This window comes from Homarus americanus, unplaced genomic scaffold (genome assembly GCF_018991925.1).
Source record: "Homarus americanus isolate GMGI-L3 unplaced genomic scaffold, GMGI_Hamer_2.0 scaffold34921, whole genome shotgun sequence".
Classification (NCBI taxonomy): Eukaryota; Metazoa; Arthropoda; class Malacostraca; order Decapoda; family Nephropidae; genus Homarus; species Homarus americanus.
In genome coordinates this window covers 9,880,046-9,896,998 of record NW_024741901.1, presented here as the reverse complement: position 1 = coordinate 9,896,998, position 16,953 = coordinate 9,880,046, and positions in this window count along the sequence as shown.

Genomic DNA, 16,953 nt, shown 5'->3' with positions numbered 1-16,953 from the left:
CCGAGACGATAGAGCGCTCACAACCCGTTTTAACATTCTCCGGTTACCTGACTTTTCATTTAGGAAAGCGAAATGAATTGAGTGCAGTGCCAGTCACATTGCTTGTTTGTGTACCGAGGATTAGCATTCATTGGTCTGCATCCACACTGCTTCTGAGTAACAATGGAACCCACTTTTACGTATCGTGTGATTTTAAGACTAAGGAGATTCTACTAAAGGTTGAGGGCCAAAAATGCAAAAAATACTCTTATCTTTAAAGGCAAATTTAATTATGTAATGAAATGTAAAAGAGTAACAAATTTAATGATGTAATAACATACTCTCTCCCATGTGATACAATTACGCTTGTAGTGAGAGGGAAAAATAAATCTAGTAAGAAAATCAGACTAAAATTGTATATATTGATTTCGTATTGGTCGATTTTCTAAGACTATAAATGCAAGCATAAAAAGACCCATTTGAGTTGGTTATAATTTAGTGGAATAATAATTCTTGACGTAGTTGATTAGAACATGTTGGCAATTGAGATATTTATTATTTGATACAGTATAAGAGCACAACTTAATGTTATGTTAGACTAAAATAATTTTTAGGTATTCTTACATTATGAGAAAATTGTGTACCTTAGAAAAATCTGGTAAATGATTTGTCTGGAGCTGGGAAAATATTAAATGTTTTGCATGTAGCAAATAGTTCACAGCCGATTGGTTCGTGAATAACGAGATTAAAACTGTGGAACCTGGAATAACTGATTACTGATGAGAGATATGATATATCAACCATTGTTTCCCACAGTTGTCATTACCCGCCGGGGAGGAAAAGATTTAGAAATATATTGTTAAGCTTTGAATCGCAATAAATTACAAGTACGTATAGAACCATTAGCTAGCACCTTGGGACCCGAGGTTACTGGAAATATCACAATGTAGTTTGTTATAAGTGAATTGATAGATAGGAAATGTGATTTATGGGGTTAACGTGGTTCAGTACAGTTGAAATTTGCTTTACTTCCCAGAAAACTTTGTGAGGGTCAAATAGAGTTACAGTAAAACTACCTTTATGAGACTCTATTGGCAACACGCCTTAATTTTATATTGTGTATGTAAGAGTTATAAAAAAAATTATAAATGAATTGATATTAATGTTTTTGTGTTATTCTTGACTTTTTAATGAATGAATGTTACATTTAATATTGAGGAAATGAAGCCAGCCTTATGCTTGTGAAATTTAAAGGAGGAATAACATTTGTACTATTTACTGAGTTATATTTGTCAAGCTGAAAACTAAATTGAGATTTTTTTCAAAGATATGAACATCGACTAAAGAATGCATAGAAGAAAGTTTTAGTGGCTGTTAAAAATAAAATGCTTGCAGAAGGAGGGAAGCCATAATTACAAAGCGAATGTATCATATTAACTGGATTCCTATAATTTCTCTCACCTTTCGTTATCGGGAAGGGTGCAGATGGTGAATGAAGGAACCGTAAGTTAGGATCGGGAAGTGTATCAATACCAATGCATCCAATAGTCATTTATTTATATAGAATAAAGAATAACAATAGTAATTAGAGGGAAGGGTATTGAGAGAAAGGGGAATAAATTTCATATATGGCTGTGGTTCTGTAAGTTACTGGGGTAATAAAAGACTAGTCTATTATACCATTAGCTATATATATATATATATATATATATATATATATATATATATATATATGCACTCGATCATGTTCTGATGTTCTGTACAAGCTCCCGTGGTGGTCAACATGTTTAGGATCCATGATCTCAAGTGAGTATTGACTGAGGGCCAAGGCTAAAACTACCATATTGGGCACATAATGGTGAGTTATTTAGAGAAGAAACATTATACATCAGGAGTTGGTAACTTTATGAATATTATAATTGGATAAATATATTCTACAGTAAACTTTAGTATAATTAATGTGAAGTTTAATGTAAATATGAAACAAATCTTTCGATCTTCAGTTCTTTTACTCGCAGCTAGCACCATGAATATACGCCTAACATTTCACTATAATGTAGCGACAAGAAGCTGATTGCCTTTTGGTCTCTGGCTGCTTCACTGAGCCTGGGACCCAACTTATACAAACTTCAGTAATTTTGAGTTTTTGTCCTATTACGACAATGGTGTGTATGTCCGGGCAATATATTCGTCTTAATGTATTCGGCCTGAAATCCATTTTTCCTACTGTGGAGCAACATCTATTAGCCTCTTTCCCCGACCTCTTCTATCTCCTTCAACTGACCAGAACAGCTTCACCGAAAACCTTTTCAAGTCTTCATACTACAACCTTTATACCTCTTTCCGTTCTAAGGAGGGTGTATGCGCCTACTGCAACACACGCACACCTACAGCTCGACTCACGGATCTTGAATCTTCTATTTATGATGTATTCTGGCTCAAAATATCTCCCAACTATGACTATTTTCCTTTGTTCCTACTGTTCTCCCAATCTATCAACTATTTAGAACTCTTTAACTATCTCATTTATTGCCATGAGTTGTTGCTATCACCACACCGATATCCTCTACCTATGGGATTTCAATGTACATCTCAGAGAGTGGCTTGGCTCTGCAAGGGATGATCCAGGTGAAGCTGAAACACCTTCTTTTTCCTTACTTAATGATCTGGAACAAATAATTAATCACCCTACACGCGATCCTTATCGACACGATATGTAAATTCTTTTCAGGGCCAAGGGACAACTCCCTGTACCCGGGGCCAAAATAGCAGACTCTCCAAATGCTCAGGGCTGCATCTAACTTCATCTAAGATCCATAGATGCAAATATAGTATTTTATCTCTGGGCTAAGTGACACATCTGACGTAGAACACCTGTCGGGACCCAGGACTTGCCTTTAACCTGCGGCGGGAGGCAGTAATAGCGGCGTTGTTTGTTAAGTGTTTTACATCCTCGTCTTTTCATCAAGTTTACTCTGTCTTTTTTATTGAATATTTTCTCCGCATTTCTCGTTTGTCCTGGTACTACCATCCTTATTGAAAGGCCTACTAAGGTGTCCCTGAAGAAGAATGCAGTGATAGCTAGAAACACTAAAAGGTATCAACACTGGGAGTTCGTTTATTGTGGATGAGAGAGAAATACAAGTGGTGACACTGTATTCATACACGGCGCTCACGCAGTCAGACTGAGCTGCCTTTGCCATACCATGGCCTCAGAACAATCATGCGACATAACACATGCAGTGTTGCCCGTGATAATATATATGAATTCTTCTCGGCACGGTAGCTTATGTACAGGATTTGCTACTTTGGCACAATGGCTTATATACACTACGCTACATCTCCTCCCTCACGCTCATAGTATTTACCTTGAGCGGACTATGATTCCTAAGTCGCTCCGAGCGTCGAGGTGCACTGTGGGGCAGGTCGCCATGAATTATGGGTGACTCCGTCAATCCTCAAATTGGGGCCAGCGGCAGGGGGTGGGACCCCGGCGGAGGAAGCGGCAGTTCCTCCACCAGACACAGCCTCGGCATCCTGACCTTGTAGTCCGCAGTCTGACCGGCGCCCATCACTATGCCCACCATCCCAACGTGTCGTCGTCGGGTCCTGGACGCAGACGGTTTATTCAGTAAGCTGAAAGAGGGGCGGACTGGGTCGTCTATACCAGCTTGTGGCGTCTAAGACACGTGAAGCGCGCGATGCGCAGCTCTCGGCTCTGGTCTGCCAGTCGCTGGCGCCAGGCGTGTGTGCAGAACGCAAGGCGGAGGGCGGCCCTGCGCAGGATCTGGGCAGGGAGGCGTCTGTGTGGTGGGAGTGGGCGGGTTCTGGGCAGCTCTGGCCAGCAGTGCCAGCGCGTCGCTCGTTGACTCGCACCTGCTGGCGGGGTGTGCCGAGCAGCTGAGACCCTGCTCAGAAAGTCTCTGCGGGCACCACGCCTAACTCCTTACGGTGCCGCCGACAACAACAAAGGGTGTAAGAAATGAGCGCCGTCGATCATCCGGCCGACCGACCTGTGCCGTGGGTGATCTCCTTGAAGAACCCTGGCGTCCGGCATCACAGGGAACCGTCCGCGTTGTAGTACAGCAGCTGCGGCTGTGGTCCCGGAGTGCGCGTTTGGTGAGGCCCAGTTTCTGGGTGTGCTTAATCACACGTAGTATGGCGCGGTGTCGGTATCACCTCGATGTGACCCGACATCACCGGTAATGACGGCGGCAGCGGATGGCTGGGAAGGGTAACCCTGAAACGTGAATTCGTTCACCCTCTGTGTCTTGACCTCCAGCACTGCTTGGGGCTGCGTGCATCTGGAGAGGCATGCTCTGAACCACCCCGAGAAGTCACGCTGCTATATCCTCGTCCAGGCTTTTGGGCTTGGGTTGGCGCGCGCCTTCCGTAAAATTAACCCGCAGCGACCGCGATGGCTGCTTGTGGCGGCCTTTGTGCAGGAGCACCTGTTCTGTTGACTGATGACGCCGGTCACATCCACGACACAGGTACATGGCGTTAAATCTTTGGGGCTGCTTTCTGGCTACAGGAAAAGCACCCTGGGGCGTGAAGCGTGTGGCAACCTTAGCGTTGTTGGCGCTTCGCCGTGCTGATGGCTCTCCACAGCGGGTGGAACCCCGTAAGGCAGAGGTGCGGCGGACTTGGTGGCCTCATTGTGACGACATTCAGTCACTACTGCCTGGAGTGTGGAGGGAAGCGTCAGGTGGATGGTCTTTATCACTTCCGTGCTGACACTGTCAAGATCCGTGCTTGGTCCAGGCTTCCCTCTATTCCAGCTGTGCACTTGCCTGGGCCATCAGTCTCCTGAACAAACTCTTCAGCATTTTAAAAAGTCGTCAAGATTTGTTCTCCGCTGTGCAGCATAGGTAAAAACCATGGCGCCAGCCTCGATCATTCCGACCTTAACGTGCTCCCTGCCAAGAATTAGAGCATGGTACTGAAGAGGTAGGTGGAAGGAGCACGTGCAGCATGCTGCTCAAACTCTCTAGATTCTCCAGCGACAAACATCCATGATTGGATGACTTTCTATTTTGTTTGAGCTTGCTGTGTCAAGGTCCACATCTGGAGTAATCTGTCCAGCGCCACCTCCACTCACAGAAAAAAGCTGGCATGGCGATCTCTGGTGAGGCTGGGTGGGGTTGAACAGATGTATGCAGGAACTGCAGGGCGTGGTGTGGTGGAGGAGGTCATGGCTGCAGCTGCTACCTCACAGTGAGGGAGGTGGAGTTTAGCACCAGGTCCATCATATGTTTATCAAACGCAACTTTTCCTCCTCTCTTCGTTTCTCTTCCCTCTGAAATTCCATTTCTCTACGTCGCTCGTCCCGGTCGTCCATCCACCTCAGAATTGTGGCAATGTCCGTCACAGGAGGTGGAGGATGAGAGTCTGCGTCCGGTGGAGGGGAAGGTGGTGGGGAGTCGTGTCTCCCATCTTGACGTCCCTTCTTACCTCCCATCTTTGTGTGTGCGTGGACTGCACTGTTTAATATATAAAGTGGCGCCTCAACAGCTCGAACCACATATATATGACATAAACAGAGCAAAATCACGCATATGGTCCGCTGTTCTGTCCGTGAGTGAATGCGTGCGTGCGTGCGTGTGTGTGTGTGTGTCTCAGAGAGCGGAGGGAGCATGGACAGCTGTGTGGTCCGGCAAGACCGTCAGTGTCCCCCGGATGTCGCACGAGAAGGGTGTACGCCTGCGTGCTCCGTGGGTACCACAAAAAAAGACAGGCCAATGCACAACTCAGCTCTAGACACACACTAATACACTGACACTAACACTGCCACCGTCACTAAAACGCACTGTGACGGAGCAACACTGCACATCGCGGCGAAACACAGCGCAACACAACACAACACACTGAGTCGACGCGCATCACCGGCAGACGTAACTGTTGGCAATGTTCACACACTTAGTAAGTCCACAGATCCTAGACACTGCGCCATGAAAGTTACTAGTGTCCCTGAAGAATGCAGTGATGGCTAGGGAAACACTGAGTAACACTGAGTTCGTTTATTGTGGATGAGAGAAATACAAGTGGTGACGCTGTGTGCCATGCACAGCTCACGCAGTCAGACTGAGGCTGCCTTGCCATATGGCAGCCTCGGGGCAATGTTGCCACATAACACATGCAGTGTTGCCACGTGATAATATATATAGATGCTACTCGGCACAGTAGCTTATGTACAGGGTTGCTACTTGGCACAGTAGCTTATATACATAACCTACACTTATATTTCGATTTTTTTCATTTTATCAATACAGAAACAACAGTAAATTACAGACACATGAGACTTTAACCTTTGAAACGAACACTATGGAATTTACGTTCATTCCTTCATGTATAAAAAAATTTCTGCATTTTTTGTTATTATTTTATATTTCAAGATACTTTCAGAGCCTGGCAATGTCACAAAACAAGATTAAAGTTTTACTGTGTTTTTGTTTCCTGCGAGTCTTTATAGTATTATTAATGTAACCTTTGAATATCTCGAAGCATTATGTATTTACTTTTCTGGTCCTCTTTGTTGTACTCTTGAAAGTGCAGGCAAAGTATTACTAAAGAATTATTTCCTCGAGATACATAAAATAAAAGGATTCTCATTTAATTACATTAAACAAACAGAGCATTGGATTCCTGGCCTTTCCTAACACTGTATTTATGCTGTTTAAGTCTAGTTACAAGATCTTTACCTGTCTGGCCTAAGTGAAACATATTACATTCCTTGCAAGGAACCTTGTAAATGCAGCTGCCTGCATTGTTGGGGGAATTCTTGATTAACATTTGTTTCACAGTGCATGAGTTTTTAAATGCCACATTGATGTGGCATTTAAAAATCATGCACTGTAAAACAACATAAACATAGTGTTAGGACAGGCCAGGAATCCAATGTTCTCTTTGTTCATTTGAGGGATCATAAGCATTGCATTAACTTGGCTAATGCCTCTTCAATATTACCTTGTAATTCAATTGACAGTTGGAACATTATATAATCCAGTCTCATTAAACATATGGAATCCATCAACATGAATTTGAGTAATGGTATGTACAAACTGGATAATTTCGTGATTAAGAAGATTTGTAACCAGGTGAAAAGGTTGGGTCATCTTACCCGCTGACCTGACTACCAACTGCTGCTGTGGTGCTTATGAAGATTAGTAGGGTCACTACCTAGTGACCGGACCATTGTGGACACTCACTCTCCCCTAGGAACTTGATCTCACCTTCCTCTACTGTGTATGTATGCCTTGTTATGTATTTCTCCTTAGTCTTTACTCACCCCTGAAGATGTGAATTACATAAAAGCGCTTGGGAACTTCGTATTTTCTCTTTCCATGTGGTTATCAGCATATACCTGGATCACATGCACCTACAGTGATTTACTTGCATATAAATATAAATATATATATATATATATATATATATATATATATATATATATATATATATATATATATATATATATATATATATATATATATATATATATATATATGTAACCGGTCGGAATTTACTGGACTTTATTTTCTCACTTGACTTGGGGTTTATTAAAGAGTATTAGATGGTAATGGCAGTGGAAGCGCCACTTAGTGAGAAATCCCGAACCAGCACAAGAACACTTAAATTTACTAACAAAATGAATTGTCCGTGACCCGTGGAAGGATAGCGTCTGTGACTGGGATGAATGAGACACACTGTAAAATTTAGACACTTATATTCCCTCCAACACTACAAACACAATCAAATAATGGCACACCAATATGCTCACCTCTTAACTTGAACTTAAAACACTACTCTGGGGAATAAAAGTTATACATGATATTGAAATTATTAGAAACTCAGGCAACAATAAATTTAAAGTATTAAGAAATGTTGTTTGCACACATGAAACAGGCCTAAAGGGCTTTCAGCAAAATTATATCACCCCAACAGATGTACAATTCCTAACCTAACTTAAACACTACTCTGGGGAACAAAGGTTATACCTGAGATCGGAATTATAAAGAAAAATTAGATGCATTAAAGGAATTAAATCACAATATCACTCTGGTTCCACTTAGTGAAACAAACATTAAAAAAACAATACTATCAAAATCATTTAGGAACTATTACTACACACGTCAAGATAATATCAGGAACTGAAAAATGGTACTGCTACACAGAAAAATATTGTCACTATTATTGCGATGTTACTGGGTCCACCAATACCCGTGAACCATGCTCCACCCAACTCAACATACACCCCTAATAAGGGAGATAAAATGTTCCTCTAGGAATCCCCTAGACTCATGGTCTCAGTGTGTGACCATTAATTTACTCAGATAGCCTCAGTGTACTCCCAGTGCGTCCATGGGCAGGAAGAGAGAACGCCAGCAGGTGTCTATGGCCAGTAGGTAACACTTCTAGCTGACCGAGGACACGTGGTGTTGTGCACCCACGTGGTAAGAACTGATCACCCACTGCTGATGCTGGTCCCGTGTCGTTTTAGTTGTCGGGAGCACTCGTTCACTCAAGAGATCCTTTCCTACCCCGCTAACCATTGACAAGCCTACACTGAACGTTCCGAAGGCGACAATCGCCAAGCCTCAATCATCAACGGCAGTCTCAAACGGCAGTCAGTCTCACGCAGCCAACTTCTCGCAATCAAACTCGCGGTCAATTGGGTTCTGACGGAAACCCTGAAATGAACTCACTGTTAGCTCTTGTTAACTTTATCACTGCCCTATCTAAACCCTGTCTGAGATCGAACGATTCTTACTTGTTATACTGCAATAGTGCAACACAGGTGACTAGGCCACGTGACTATTTCTGTGACGGTCGCGCAGGGACGTCTTGCTGGACGGAATGCCTCCACGTGACTGAGGACCAGCCAGCGTCTCGTCCTCCAAGGAGCTAGCTTAGGCCTATGTGACCTATATTCCGCCTAACTAATAACTCCTTGGGACACCCGTAACATTATTCAGACTGATAAATGATCTATAATAATTCCAAATTCAATAATAGTCCCTTAACTTCATGAATCGCATCATTATTAATTCGGCAAATTACATTCAATATCATATAGGCCTAGTTCCACAACCTCTCACTATGTGCGGGGAGCGCTCTCTTCCCTCAGACGACCTTGAAAACTCAGTATCGCCAATGGCGCGGCGTTTGAAATTACACTGAAATTTCTGAATATCACATATATATATATATATATATATATATATATATATATATATATATATATATATATATATATATATATATATATATATATATATATATATATGTGTGTGTGTGTGTGTGTGTGTGTATGTGTGTGTGTGCATATCCTCGTGGCAGGGGTGAGGTAAGTGGTAAACATTGGTCTAATACTAGGTGGTGGTGGAGAGGTAAACCTTACCAGTGTGTATCTAACTCATGGTAATTACTTGGCGACTCACCCTAAAAAAACACACTGATGTATTTATTTTCCAAGACTAATACTCAGCTTATCTGTGATGACATGACGTCAGTATTTTTTTAAGAGTTAGAAGAAAAAATCAAACTTTTACCTTGGGGTATTCACATATATTTGTCATAACTGTAGCCAGTTGACGTGAGACTACACCTGTGCTACTCCGTCAGCCACCAGCTTCTGGAATATAGGTGACCCGTTTTCTTTTTTTTTTTATGGGGAATAGCCCACCCGGGCACAGGTCATCGACCCAAAACCCCTAAGGGGCGAAAAATAAGAGTGAAAAAAAAACTAAAAATAGAAATGAAAAAGATTATATTAACCTACACCACGAAGATGCTGGAAAACCAGCTTTTTGAAGTGAGCCAGATTGTATGAGTATGGAAATAGAAGAAGGCGGAGCATTCCACAGTTTGGCTTTGTGAGGAGAGAAGGATGTACTATAACGGGTTATTCTAGTGTAACCGACATCCACAGAGAAACGGTGAGCACCGCTGGCAAGACCAGTGTTACGAGCCCACGGCCTTACCAGCGGTACACAGGATGCCAAATCCACCGAACATTGCCAGTTAAAGTACCTGTAAAAAAGAGTGAAGCAACATTGCGGCGAAGAGAATGAGAAAAAAGATTATCGACACTAAAATAGGACGTGTAATTAAATCTGACGAGGACTCTGCAAAACTACAGGAAGATCTAAACAAATTTTTCGAATGGTCGGAAAAATGGCAGATGAAATTCAATGTGGATAAATGTAAAGTACTCAGTATAGGAGATGTAAACAGGGAAACCAATTATCAGATGAACAACGATGCCATTGTGGAATCCGACTGCGAGAGAGATTTTGGAGTAATGATAAGTTGGAATCTTAAGCCAAGTAAACAATGTGTTTTTGCTCGCAACAAGGCTAATAAAGTACTTGGGTTCATACAAAGGAGTGTTAGTTATAAGACTAGCGAGGTCATCATAAATTATATCTAGCTCTTGTGAGACCTCACCTGGATTACGCAGTTCAGTTCTGGTCACCATATTACAGAATGGATATAGAATCCTTGGAAAGAATCCAGAGGAGAATGACATGACTAATCCCGGGCATCAGGAACTTTGAGTACAGAGGCAGGTTAAAGCATCTTAATTTGCACTCCCTCGAGAGACGTAGAGTGAGGGGCGACATGATAGAAGTGTATAAATGGAAGTCAGGGTTAAACAAAGGGGACATTACAAAGGTACTCAAACTATCCAACCAGGAGCGAACTCGTAAAAATGGTTTTAAATTAGACCAATTTAGATTTCGGCGTGAAATAGGTAAACACTGGTTTGGAAACAGAGTAGTGGATGAATGGAACAAGTTACCAAATATCATCATTAACTCGAATACGCTGGATAGCTTCAAACATAGGTTGGATGCTTATATGAGCAATAGGGGTTGGGTATAAATAGGACTGCTCAGTATGGGTCAATAGGCCCACTGCAGTTTCCTCCATTCTTATGTTCTTATGTTCTTATGTTAAGTAAGGGAGGAGAGTTAATAAGACGAAATGACTTTGATTCCACCCTATCCAACAGTTGGACAGATGAAGAGCCACCCTAGATATAATGAGAGCAGCCATACTTCAAGCTAGGACGAATGAATCCCTTATGTACTTGAAGCAACTGTTCAGGAGTGAAGTAGCTACGGCATCTGTACATCATTCCCAGCTTTCGGGAGGCAGCTTTAGCAGTGTTGTGGATGAGTGGCTTCCATGACATATTAGAGGAAATGGTGAGGCCTAACGTATCGTTTTAAGAATTTAGCAGAATGATCGCGTCCTCAAATGTGATTGGTGGGAAATCGTCTAATTTGGAAAGTGCAATTGGTAAATACTGAGTTATATTATTGTTGAATTTAACCAAGTTTCTACCTACCCAGTCGAAGATGCTGCACAGATCCGCATTGATCGATGTAATGATATCAGCTCTAGAAACAGATCTAGTTTGAGAATTAGGGGGGAAGGGGAAAATGTGAAGAAGAGTGAAGAGTAGAATCATCAGCGTAAGAATGAATATAATTAGTTGTAGTGTAAAATAAATCATTGATAAAAAGAAGGAAGAGAGTAGGTGAAAGAACAAAACCCTGTAGGACACCACTATTGGTAGAGAAAGAGCAAGAGATCGATCCCTCAACAACAACTGCCATGGATCGGTTCTCAAGGAAGCTAGAAATTAAGAGAAAAAAGTGGGGGAGAGAAACCAAAAGAGGGATGTTTAGAAAGCAAAGACTTGTGCCCTACCCCGTCAAATGCTTTGGATATGTCGAGGGCCGCGACGAAAGTTTCCCCATAATCCCTAAGAGAGGATGACCAAAGATGGGTGCAGTAGGAGTGCAGATCACCAGTAGATCTCGCCTGGCGAAAGCCATACTGGTTGTTATCGCCACGCACAAATTGTGCGCACCGGCCACATGTTAAGTGAAGAAACTGTTTACAACTCAGAATAGCTTACTAAACGAGATGGAGCTGGTAGCAGCTGTGTGACTGCCTGAGGGACAGTCTATCGCCTTCTACTGTAAAGGCAGCATCTTGATTCTCGTCCACAACATTTCCTGCAGGACATTATATTTGTTCTCGTTGGTCTAAGCCTAGACCCCAAAACGTGAGTGTGATTGTGAACTGTTGAATCCTCTGAGAACTCAGAATAACTTTAATAAGTGTAATTATATACTGTATATTGATCGTATTATTCAAAATGTGTCCTGATGTACCAGCGGTTGTTATATGCGAATTGTATTCAACAGGTTTTGACCGAATTATACTCATTGCGTCAACGACAAGGGCCTTTTTGTCCTGCACAAACCGAAATCGCTCCTATGAGCGATTACACTTGTGATCCGACAAAAGGTAATAGCGTTCAAGGTGACGGAGAAAATGAGAGTTTAAGATAGTTTCCTAAATCTTACAGAGGGTTGAAGTTAGGGCAATTTGGCGATAGTTAGAGGGATCAGAATGGTCACCCTTCTTCGGGATGGGCTGAACCAAGGCATGCTTCCAAGAAGAAGGAAAAGTTTGGGTTTTGAGGCAAAGGCAAAAGAAGCGTGCAAGCACAAAGGCCAGAACTTCAGCACACTCCCTCAGAACACGAGGGCGTATTCCGTCCTGCCCATGCGCCTTACTCACATCCAACCTGGATAACACACTAGCAACCCTACGAGTGGAGATTATAGGAAAGTGCATAGGTTCAGTAGGAGGAGCAGGAGTAGGAGGGATATAGTTGGAATCATCTAAGGTGGAGTTAGAGGAGAATAAGGTGCGAAAGAGATTTGTTTCATCAGGGAGAGAGTTGGCTATAGAGTTATCAGGTCGGAAAAGGGGAAGAAAAGAGGGAGTGTAGAAGTTATTACAGATCTTTTTGGTTAAGGACCAGAAGAATTTACTAGAAGAAGAGTTAGTCAGGACAGCGGTGTTTCTTTTTATAAAATTCCGCTTGGCCCTATGAAGAAATAGCCTTACAACGATTCCTAGAAGTAATGAAAGAGGAGAGGGTAATAGGAGGAGATAGTTTCATAACTTGATGCGCCCTATCTCTCTCCCTACATGCAAGTGAACAGGAGCGATCAAACCATGTTTGTAAAGTGAAAGTTTTCGTAGAAGATGTTATAAATGCACTCATACCACCCTGTATAACCCCAGAAATGCTGTCAGCACATACCGAGGCAGCCCGAGTAGAAAAGCAACATTCATCCCAAGGCAAGTCGGAGAAGAATTCTCGCAAGGATCGCCAGTTTGCCCTCGGACAGTGCCATAGTTGGCGTTTAGAGGGGGGTGGGGAGGTGGTCGTGCCCTGTTGGATTTAATAGAATTTTGATCAGCAAACCATTAGGGGGCACAAATTGAGTATGAATAGTATGAGAGGATGGAGGTAAAATAAATATCAAGAATGTTAGTAAGTTGATCGTGTCGATAAGGATCGCGTGTAGGGTGATTAATTATTTGTTCCAGATCATTAAGTAAGGAAAAAGAAGGTGTTTCAGCTTCACCTGGATCATCCCTTGCAGAGCCAAGCCACTCTCTGAGATGTACATTGAAATCCCTAGGTAGAGGATATCGGTGTTGGAGTGTGTGGATAGCAACAACTCATGGCAATAAATGAGATAGTTAAAGAGTTCTAAATAGTTGATTGATTGGGAGAACAGTATAGGGAACAAAGGAAAATAGTCATAGTTGGGAGAGATATTTTGAGCCAGAATACATCATAAATAGAAGATTCAAGATCCGTGAGTCGAGCTGTAGGTGTACGTGTGTTGCAGTAGGCGCATACACCTCCCTTAGAACGGAAAGAGGTATAAAGGTTGTAGTATGGAGACTTGAAAAGGTTTGGGTGAAGCTGTTCTGGTCAGTTGAAGTTCAGATAGTAGTAAGAGGTCGGGGAAAGAGGTTAATAGATGTTGCTCCACAGTAGGAAAATTGGATTTCAGGCTGCGAATACATTAAGACGAATATATTACCTGGACATACACACCACGTTGTCGTAATAGGACAAAAACCTCAAAATTACTGAAGTTTGTATAAGTTGGGTCCCAGGCTCAGTGAAGCAGCCAGAGACCAAAAGGCAATCAGCTTCTTGTCGCTACATTATAGTGAAATGTTAGGCGTATATTCATGGTGCTAGCTGCGAGTAAAAGAACTGAAGATCGAAAGATTTGTTTTTCATATTTACATTAAACTTCACATTAATTATACTAAAGTTTACTGTAGAATATATTTATCCAATCATAATATTCATAAAGTTACCAACTCCTGATGTATAATGTTTCTTCTCTAAATAACTCTCCATTATGTGCCCAATATGGTAGTTTTAGCCTTGGCCCTCAGTCAATACTCACTTGAGATCATGGATCCTAATAAAAGATTAGTCTATTATACCATTAGCTATATATATATATATATATATATATATATATATATATATATATATATATATATATATATATATATATATATATATATATATATATATATATATATATATATATATATATATATATATATAGCTAATGGTATAATAGACTAATCTTTTATTACCCCAGTAACTAGAGAACCACAGCCATATATGAAATTTATTCCCCTTTCTCTTAATACCCTTCCCTCTAATTACTATTGTTATTCTATATTCTATATAAATAAATGACTATTGGATGCATTGGTATTGATACACTTCCCGATCCTAACTTACGGTTCCTTCATCCACCATCTGCACCCTTCCCGATAACGAAAGGTGAGAGAAATTATAGGATTCCAGTTAATAGTGAGGGAGGATATGATACATTCGCTTTGTAATTATGGCTTCCTTCCTTCTGCAAGCATTTTATTTTTAACAGCCACTAAAACTTTCTTCTATGCATTCTTTAGTCGATGTTCATATCTTTGAAAAAAATCTCAATTTAGTTTTCAGCTTGACAAATATAACTCAGTAAATAGTACAAATGGTATTCCTCCTTTAAATTTCACAAGCATAAGGCTGGCTTCATTTCCTCAAAATTAAATGTAACATTCATTCATTAAAAAGTCACCTAATTAGTTTGCAACGGCATTTAAGCGATTAAAATTGTGTATTTTAGTTTACAAGGTTGTGTCATCAGCGTGAGAAATAAAATCAAATTTAATATCTGTGTGTGTTTTTTAGTTTAAATTAAGATAGTTTAGCCAGACAACTGAGTTCAAAACAGAACTCTCATAGGGCTGGTTTCTGAGTGTATGTGGGGAGGGGTATAATCTGGCCTAGGGGGTATGAAATAGCCTAGCCTGTTTTATACCCCGGGGTATAAACTGGACTAGCTCAGAATATACCCTGGGTATAGTCTGGGCAGGGGGTACATTTTGGGCTGTTACACTGGGACTCACTGGCGGCTGCTATGTCGATGTTATACCATGCCAGCTCTTTTGCCATAAGGGCAGTTCTTCTTTCAGGACACTCATTTGTGCCAGTATTCAGAAGGGTCCTGACATTCCATGCAGTGACCATAAGGGGCTGTATATATTGGTTTTGTTTGGATCTCTGATTTTGAATGTGTTTTCGACCGCATAAGGATGACCTTGCTGGGTGCGGTTGCCCAGTCAGGTTGTTTTTTTAGGCAGGCTATGTTTAGTGCACCTTTTCGAGACCCCTCCCCATGTGGGGTTAGCCGAGTGGCTCCTCGAAAGGGCTGCTCAGTCGCACAGACAGGACTGGATTGCTCTGATGCCTAGATCCCAGTGCATAAACGACCATCTTATCTGTGCCGCCCATGTGCAGAGTTGTGACTAGAGACTCCCGACAGTCATCTCTGCCTGTCCCCGTCGCCACTCTTCCGTCGCCAAAGGACTTTTGGATATATAGGGGTTTTGATGATGATGAGAGGTATGATGAGCTGGATGATGGCTGCGAGTGAGTTGATTTATGTGGTGAGGCATGAGCGCAGGATGCAACCACACATCTTGGCTCTCCCTTTTCTTGATCCAGTGGTGCAAGTGTGGCAACGAATGGGGAGAGGGAGAGTTGCAATGGACTTCCGATAGGCCAGTTTGATGGGTTACCCCTTAGTAGCCTGTCCATAATGCTTTGCCTTCATCCGCCAGTGTAGTCGTTTGGTTCCCATGGTGGTCACCACTTCTGCCCATACCACCGTTGGGGTCTTATTGGAGCTCTGTAAGCCTGTCTGCCTGATGCGGGGCTCCACCTTAGATTTTTCGTTTGGGGTTTATTCCCGTAGCCTTATACCTACCTAGGTTAATCCGTTAGGCAGCACGGCAATGGTTGGTAGGCGCCAGGATGTATCCACATGCCTGGGGGCCTATGCGCCGTCCCTCTGGGGCCTATGCGCCGTCCCTCTGGGGCCCACTGCTACTCCGAGATCCCTTGCTGGTCTAGCCTGGGCCCACGAGGCACCCACTTACCGTGTGTTGCCACGAGGAGGCACAACAGGAGTCTTGTTGGTGAAGAGGCTGTGTTCTGGTAGGGGAAGACTTATGCAAGTTGCTTCCTTGCTCACCAAGAGGGTCAACCAGCGGCGGTAGCTGAAAGCGAGAGGGAGCAAGCGATACCTGCACCTTAACACTAACATAATGCTGCGACACTAGACGCATTACACCACCCTTTGCATGCATGCATACATACATACATACATACATACATACATACATAAGATTTATAAAATGAAAAGAAAAATCTTAATCTTACTTTAGTTGATCTCATAAATGTAATAAACTAAAAGAAGATCATATGAAAAGTTGTATGAAACACTAAAAAAAATCGCATAGAGAATACATGAACAATACTCTGATATACATGTATAAAAGAGACTAAAAAACGAAACAAATAATTATACCCAACAATGTAAAAAAAGTAAATTATTTAGAAATACTAATAATTACATCACACAATAATCGCCCGGACTCCTCACCACTTTGGTTGGACGCAAAAAAAATCTCACAGAAGATCATGCCCAGAAATTTTTTGAGCAAAGAAACACAAAAGTGTCCATGTTTGGGTTCTAGAACTATTACTGGGTGAAT